Below are 6000 nucleotides of genomic sequence, written 5' to 3' on the forward strand. Positions count from 1 at the left end.
GGGATGTAAAGATTCCAGGAATACTGCTTTATTACAGTAGATCAGACATGTCAAACACAAGGCCCCGGGGGCCAGATCCGGCCCGTGAAGTGGTTTCATGTGGCCCGCGAAGCCATCCTAGAAACAGTGAGGGAACGGCCCCCACTGCCTTGGCCCTGGCCCAGAGACCCTCCTTCTGCCAGAGACCCCCAGATCTGTCCCACTCCTGCCCAGGCCCCCATAGGCACCCTTGATGCAAACCATGTAGCGTGGCCCACCCAGTAGGCCATACACACTCTAGCCACGCCCACCCAGTAGGCCACGCCCACCCAGGCCACACCCACCCGGCCCCCTGAGGGCAACCGCAATGCTGATGCGGCCCTCAATGAAATTGAGTTTGACACCCCTGCAGTAGAGTGTAACAAGAACACCTTGAAATCTCTCCAAGCTTCTCTTTGTCCCCTCTTACACTATTAACATTCTAGATGGGGTTTGTGAGTTTCTTTTTCATATTTGTTTCTGCTGTATGTAACTGCTTCTCCATGCCTTTTCTTAAAGATTAAGAATATTATATTAAGGTCACTTCTAAATTCCTTTAGAATCATAATTTCTGTGTGAACCACTATAGGAATCTTAATGACCAAATAAGTAACTTTCACAGACTGAATAACATCTGTCAGGGAAGAGATTCTTTTTACTTTCCCTCTATCAAATATATTTCTTTGGGATGGCCAGCAAAGTGCTTGTACATGTGCACATTCATACAACTGGACAATATCTTTCAAATAGCCAGGATGAGCCTACCAGATAACATGCTTTAATGCTTTAAAGAGGGATACTTAGCTTGTTTCAATGAACTTTGTGAAACCCCCTTTCAAATGCTTTGCACACTCTACTCCAGGGATCTTCCAGTGTGCCTGGCTGAGGAATTCTGGGAGTTGAAGTCCACAAGTCATAAAAGGGCCAAGTTTGAAGACCCCTGCTCTACTCATTCTGCTATTCTAAACAAGTTGGAATGTATTCTTATATCTCAGGTTCTCAAAAATAATGCATAACGTAGAAAACAAGCAGGGAAGGGCAGCCAGATCTCAAACTATTTGGGAACTTGCTTGGCAAAACAAATTTAACATTGCAATTAGAGCTGCCTCAAATTAAGGAATAGTTTTGATTTGAAATCTGAAGAGATATAGGGAAGATAAAAGTGAAATTCTAGGGATAGAAAGAATGTTACAAAGTCTCGCACTTCTAAAACCTACTATAGACATTCTTTGCTAGAGGAGATGCTGTCTTTTAAATAAATGCATGTGTATGGGCACATATAAGGTGCAAATGATTTCTCTGTTTTGTAGGTGACTGGACACAATGAACATGTCAGAATGAAGAACAATCCCAAATGGAAAGAATCTGAAAACACAGCAGGTAATGAAATTTTGTTCCTACTCAAATCGTTCCCAGTATTCTAGGCAGTTGCACACTTGCTGTGGATATAATTTATTTGGACTTCAGTAAGGCATTTGATAAAGTAGATCACAACCTACTACTTGATAAGATAGAAAAATGTGGGTTAGACAGCATCACCACCAGATGGATTCGTAGCTGGCTGATCGGCCGCACTCAGCGTGTGGTCCTCAATGGAACCGCATCTACATGGAGGGAAGTGTGTAGTGGGGTGCCCCAGGGCTCTGTTCTGGGCCCAGTGCTCTTCAACATCTTCATCAACGATTTGGATGAGGGGATAGATGGGGAATTCATCAAGTTTGCAGACGACACCAAGCTGACAGGAATAGCCAATACTCCAGAAGATAGGATTATGATACAGAAGGATCTTGGCAGACTTGAACATTGAGCGCTATCTAACAAAATGAAATTCAGTGGTGAAAAAAGGTTCTACATTTAGGCAAGAAAAACCAAAAGCACAGGTATAGTATAGGTGGTACCTTGCTCAATAGTAGTAACTGTGAGAGGGATCTCGGAGTCCTAGTAAACAATCACTTAAATATGAGCCAGCAGTGTGCTGCAGCTTCCAAAAAAGCCAACACAGTGCTGGGCTGCATTAACAGAGGGATAGAATCAAGATCAAGTGAAGTACTAATACCACTTTACAATGCTTTGGTAAGGCCACACCTGGAATACTGCATCCAGTTTTGGTCACCACGATGTAAAAAAGATGTCGAGAGTCTAGAAAGGATACAGAGAAGAGCAACAAAGATGATTGGGGGACTGGAGGCTAAAACATATAAGGAACGGTTGCTGGAATTGGGTATGTCTAGTTTAATGAAGAGAAGGACGAGGGGTGACATGATAGCAGTGTTCCAATAACTCAGGGGCTGCCACAAAGAAGAGGGAGTCAAGCTATTCTCCAAGGCACCAGAGGGCAGGACAAGAAGCAACGGATGGAAACTAATCAAGGAGAGAAGCAACCTAGAACTAAGGAGAAACTTCCTGACAGTTAGAACAATTAACCAAAGGAACAACCTGCCTCCAGAAGCGGTGAATGCTCCAACACTGGAAGTTTTTAAGAAGAGATTGGACAGCCATTTGTCTGAAATGGTATAGGGTTTCCTGCCTGAGCAGGGGGTTGGATTAGAGGACCTCCAAGGTCCCTTCCAACTTTATCATCATCATCATCATGCAAAAGTATAGATAACCCTGCTCAAATTGTCTTTGTCAGTGAGTGCATGAAAAAAAGCTCACACAATCTGTACACTGTACCAGGGCTTTTCAACCAGTGGTACGGGTACCACCTGTGGTACATTGGCACCTGGCAGGTGGAACGAGATCATCCTAGAAAAGTGGTAGCGGGGGAGGGGAATGATTTGAAATGGTGGCATCACCGCACAAGCTTGAGCAAGAGATGGCTGGAGCTGCAGCACTGTCAGGACTCAGCAGAAGTGCCAGGATCAGTGTTTCTTCAGGGCTGTCAGGGCTCAGCGGAAGCGCCAGGATCAGTACCAGGCTCCAGCTGGAGCTCAGCACTGAGCCTGGTGCTTCTGAGCCCAGAAGAAGCAGCAATCAGCTGGAATGTTGCAGCATCTCCAGGGTCTTGTGATTTACATTCAGATGCTTAGCAACTGATTCATATTTATGATGGTCACAGTGTCCCAGGGTCATGTGAAGTGACCAAAACCTGCTGCAACCACCCAGAAGACGGGGGGAATAAAAACCAAACACCCACCTCCACCCCACCCCGCTGCCAATCCTCAACAGAAATGCTCACAACAATGAAAACCTCGGATAGGAGGAAGAGCACCGCCGGGCGGGCAGGCAGGTGTCTTGCTCGGCTGTGGCTTGGGGGGCACTTTTTTCAGTGCCATTGTAACTTCAAACAGTCACTAAGTGAACTGTTTTAAGTCGAGGACTACCTGTACTTCATCACTTTTTTCCTTTTTTGGTCATCAAGTTTTTAACACCTTGCTAGGTGATGCCATATCCTAAAAGTGGTACAATGGGTGAAAAGGTTGAAAAGCCCTGCACTGGACAATCTTGACTCATGCATATTTACTACTTCTGTGCGGTGTATATAGAAGGTGCAAAAGTTTGGGTATTTTTAGCCAATATTATGCAATACTTCCTTTAGCAGAAATAACAGATTCCAAATGTTTTTTCCATGGCTAGCTAAGTCCTTTTACTCTTGTTTTTGGAAATGTTCTCCAGTCTTACTTAAATAACTAATCTAGCTCAGAAATATTCTCGGATCTCCTTGCATGCACTGTATACTGACATCTTCCTTAAGATTTGCAACAATATATACAACTGCACAACTAGAAATCCAAAGACTATTCCAAAATTTTTATCTTTCCTTTTTGTAAGTACTTCATGGTTGTTTTGGGTGTCCAAACCTCTGTACCTGTCAAATTCTGCGCTCTTATTTTGAACAACTGATAAGTCTCCTTTGGGATGGAAGTCCAGAATTTAGGAACAGTGACTGATAAGTCTCTGCAGTTTCAATGAAATAGATCTCAGATGTTGGCAGAATAGAGTATACGGTTTTTAAAAATTCAGATATGCTCATATGGACGAATGCAGTCTTTCAGATAGCTTGGCCCCAAATCATATCAAATGTTAACAGTATGCTGTGAACAATCTACAAGTAGTTCCCAACTTATGACCATAATTGAACCCACAGATTTGATCGTAAGTCACATTGATTATAAAGTGGGCCACCATGTAACCACACCTAATTTTACTTTTGCAGTGATTGTTAAGCAAAAGCTATGGTCATAAAGCAAATGCCGCTGTCATTAAGTGAATCCATTGTTCTACATAGGGTCGCTTTTGCCAGAAACTGGAAATAAAACCAGTTTCTAGTTAAAGTGGTGTAAATCATGATCACATGACCACGGGGAACTGCAAATAGCCGTAATAACCATAAATGCTGTTTAAGGCTGTTTAAAAATAGCTGCTTAGAAAATGTCTGTTTCTTCCAAATGTAGATTAAACACAAGTCTATTCAAATATACACATGGCAAACAATATCATGTATAATAAAATATATAAGATAAAGTTATTACAATATACTATAAATACAAAAGCATGTATGGGAGTACTAATGATAAAATGATAAGAGTTATAATATAGTTATATAAAATAACATAAACGAGTGCTAACGATATACGAAAAGGTAACATTGGAATGAGCGCTTTAAATGTTAACACCAAGAAATGAAATTATGAAAATTAAATTACATTTATGAGAATGTTAAAAAAAATCTAGTTTTTAAGCATAGTATACATCAGAGGTCCCCAACCTTTTGGGCACCAGTTCCGTGGAGAGAGGTTTTTCTGTGGACTGCAGGGGGCATGGTTTTGTGTGCTGCCTGCACCCTGCAGATGGGCCTTTGCTTGTTTGTGTGGACTGGTTGCTGGTATGCCGTGGCCTGGTACTGGTCCATGGACTGGGGGTTGGGGTCCCCTGGTATACATGGTTTAGCTGGCAAAAAATTTAAAATATGGCCATTATATAACTTGTTTGTGGCATAATAGCTGTATAGAGGAATAGTAATAGCATTCTTCCAAAGGGAAAAGTAGGAAGAATTGATGCAAAACTATAGACAAAATTGTTGTGTAATACTGGAAAGTAACATTTGCAGAATTCCAAATGAAAGGGTACAGGAAATGACAATGAGCAACATTTTCAAGAGCAGTCTGAATATGCCAGGCATGGGAGGTACAGACCATAATTTTGCTCCTCAGTAGGTTAATGAGAAAATAAGTTTACTATATATTTACTGTTTTAAAGACAACATAGTCAGGTGACTAATCTTGAACTGTGAAATATTTTGCAAAAATGTCCCTAGATTCTAGGGCCTAGAATGTAAATTGTTAAATCGGGTGAGATTGGTATTCATTCATTCATTCTTTCTATATCAGGCATGTCAAACTGCTGGCCCACGGGCCGGATGCATCACGACGAAACCGCACCCTCCCCATTGCTGGCAATGGGGAAAAAGTCGCGATACGTCGCGCGACATTGTGAGTTTGACATGCCTGTTCTATATGCTCCATCTCACCTGAATAGCACACAAATAAAAAACCAAGATTCTAATAAAAACTAGTTAAAAACAAATATACAGCATTTAAAGCCATCAATAATCACTTAAAAATAACCATGATGAGTTGCAATCCATCCTTGTGTCAGCTTAACACAGGCACTGTAAACATTCCCCACCATTACTGGAATACTAAGCACGATAGAAAAGTCATATCTTCATGGCCTTCCTAAAGACTGGAGGTGGGGGGTCTGGGCCAATCTAAGTTTCGGGGAATGGTATTCCAGAGGACAGGTATGTCAGCAGAAATGCTTTTCGTCCTGCTCCTGCTAGATGATACTCTTTCGTAGATGGCACCTGTGCCATGTTTCTCTGGCCAATCCTGAGGGGACGATTAGATATAACCATGAAGAGACGGTCTCTCAGGAAGTAAAACCTTTTTAGCTGTTTTATTCTGATATATATATATATATATATATGTGTGTGTGTGTGTGTGTGTGTGTGTGTGTGTGTGTGTGTGTGTGTGTGAATTA

General features: G+C 41.9%; 2 protein-coding genes across 6 annotated transcripts in view; one reads left to right on the plus strand and one right to left on the minus strand.

Annotated features, from left to right (window-relative positions):
• ARMT1 (acidic residue methyltransferase 1) overlaps positions 1-6000 on the plus strand; it is a gene marked incomplete at its 5' end in the record, with an annotated part of 59585 nt that overhangs the window by 36958 nt on the left and 16627 nt on the right. For 2 of the 3 annotated variants that reach the window (XM_081313299.1, XM_081313298.1), the window contains one exon: positions 1329-1398. Of the gene's footprint in view, positions 1-1050; positions 1399-6000 lie in introns of those variants that run through there. The other variant, XM_081313300.1, reaches the window with a different exon arrangement.
• RMND1 (required for meiotic nuclear division 1 homolog) overlaps positions 1-6000 on the minus strand; it is a 38200-nt gene that overhangs the window by 25789 nt on the left and 6411 nt on the right. The window lies entirely within an intron of this gene.

This window comes from Vipera berus (genome assembly GCF_964194415.1).
Source record: "Vipera berus genome assembly, chromosome: 1".
Taxonomy (NCBI): Eukaryota; Metazoa; Chordata; class Lepidosauria; order Squamata; family Viperidae; genus Vipera; species Vipera berus.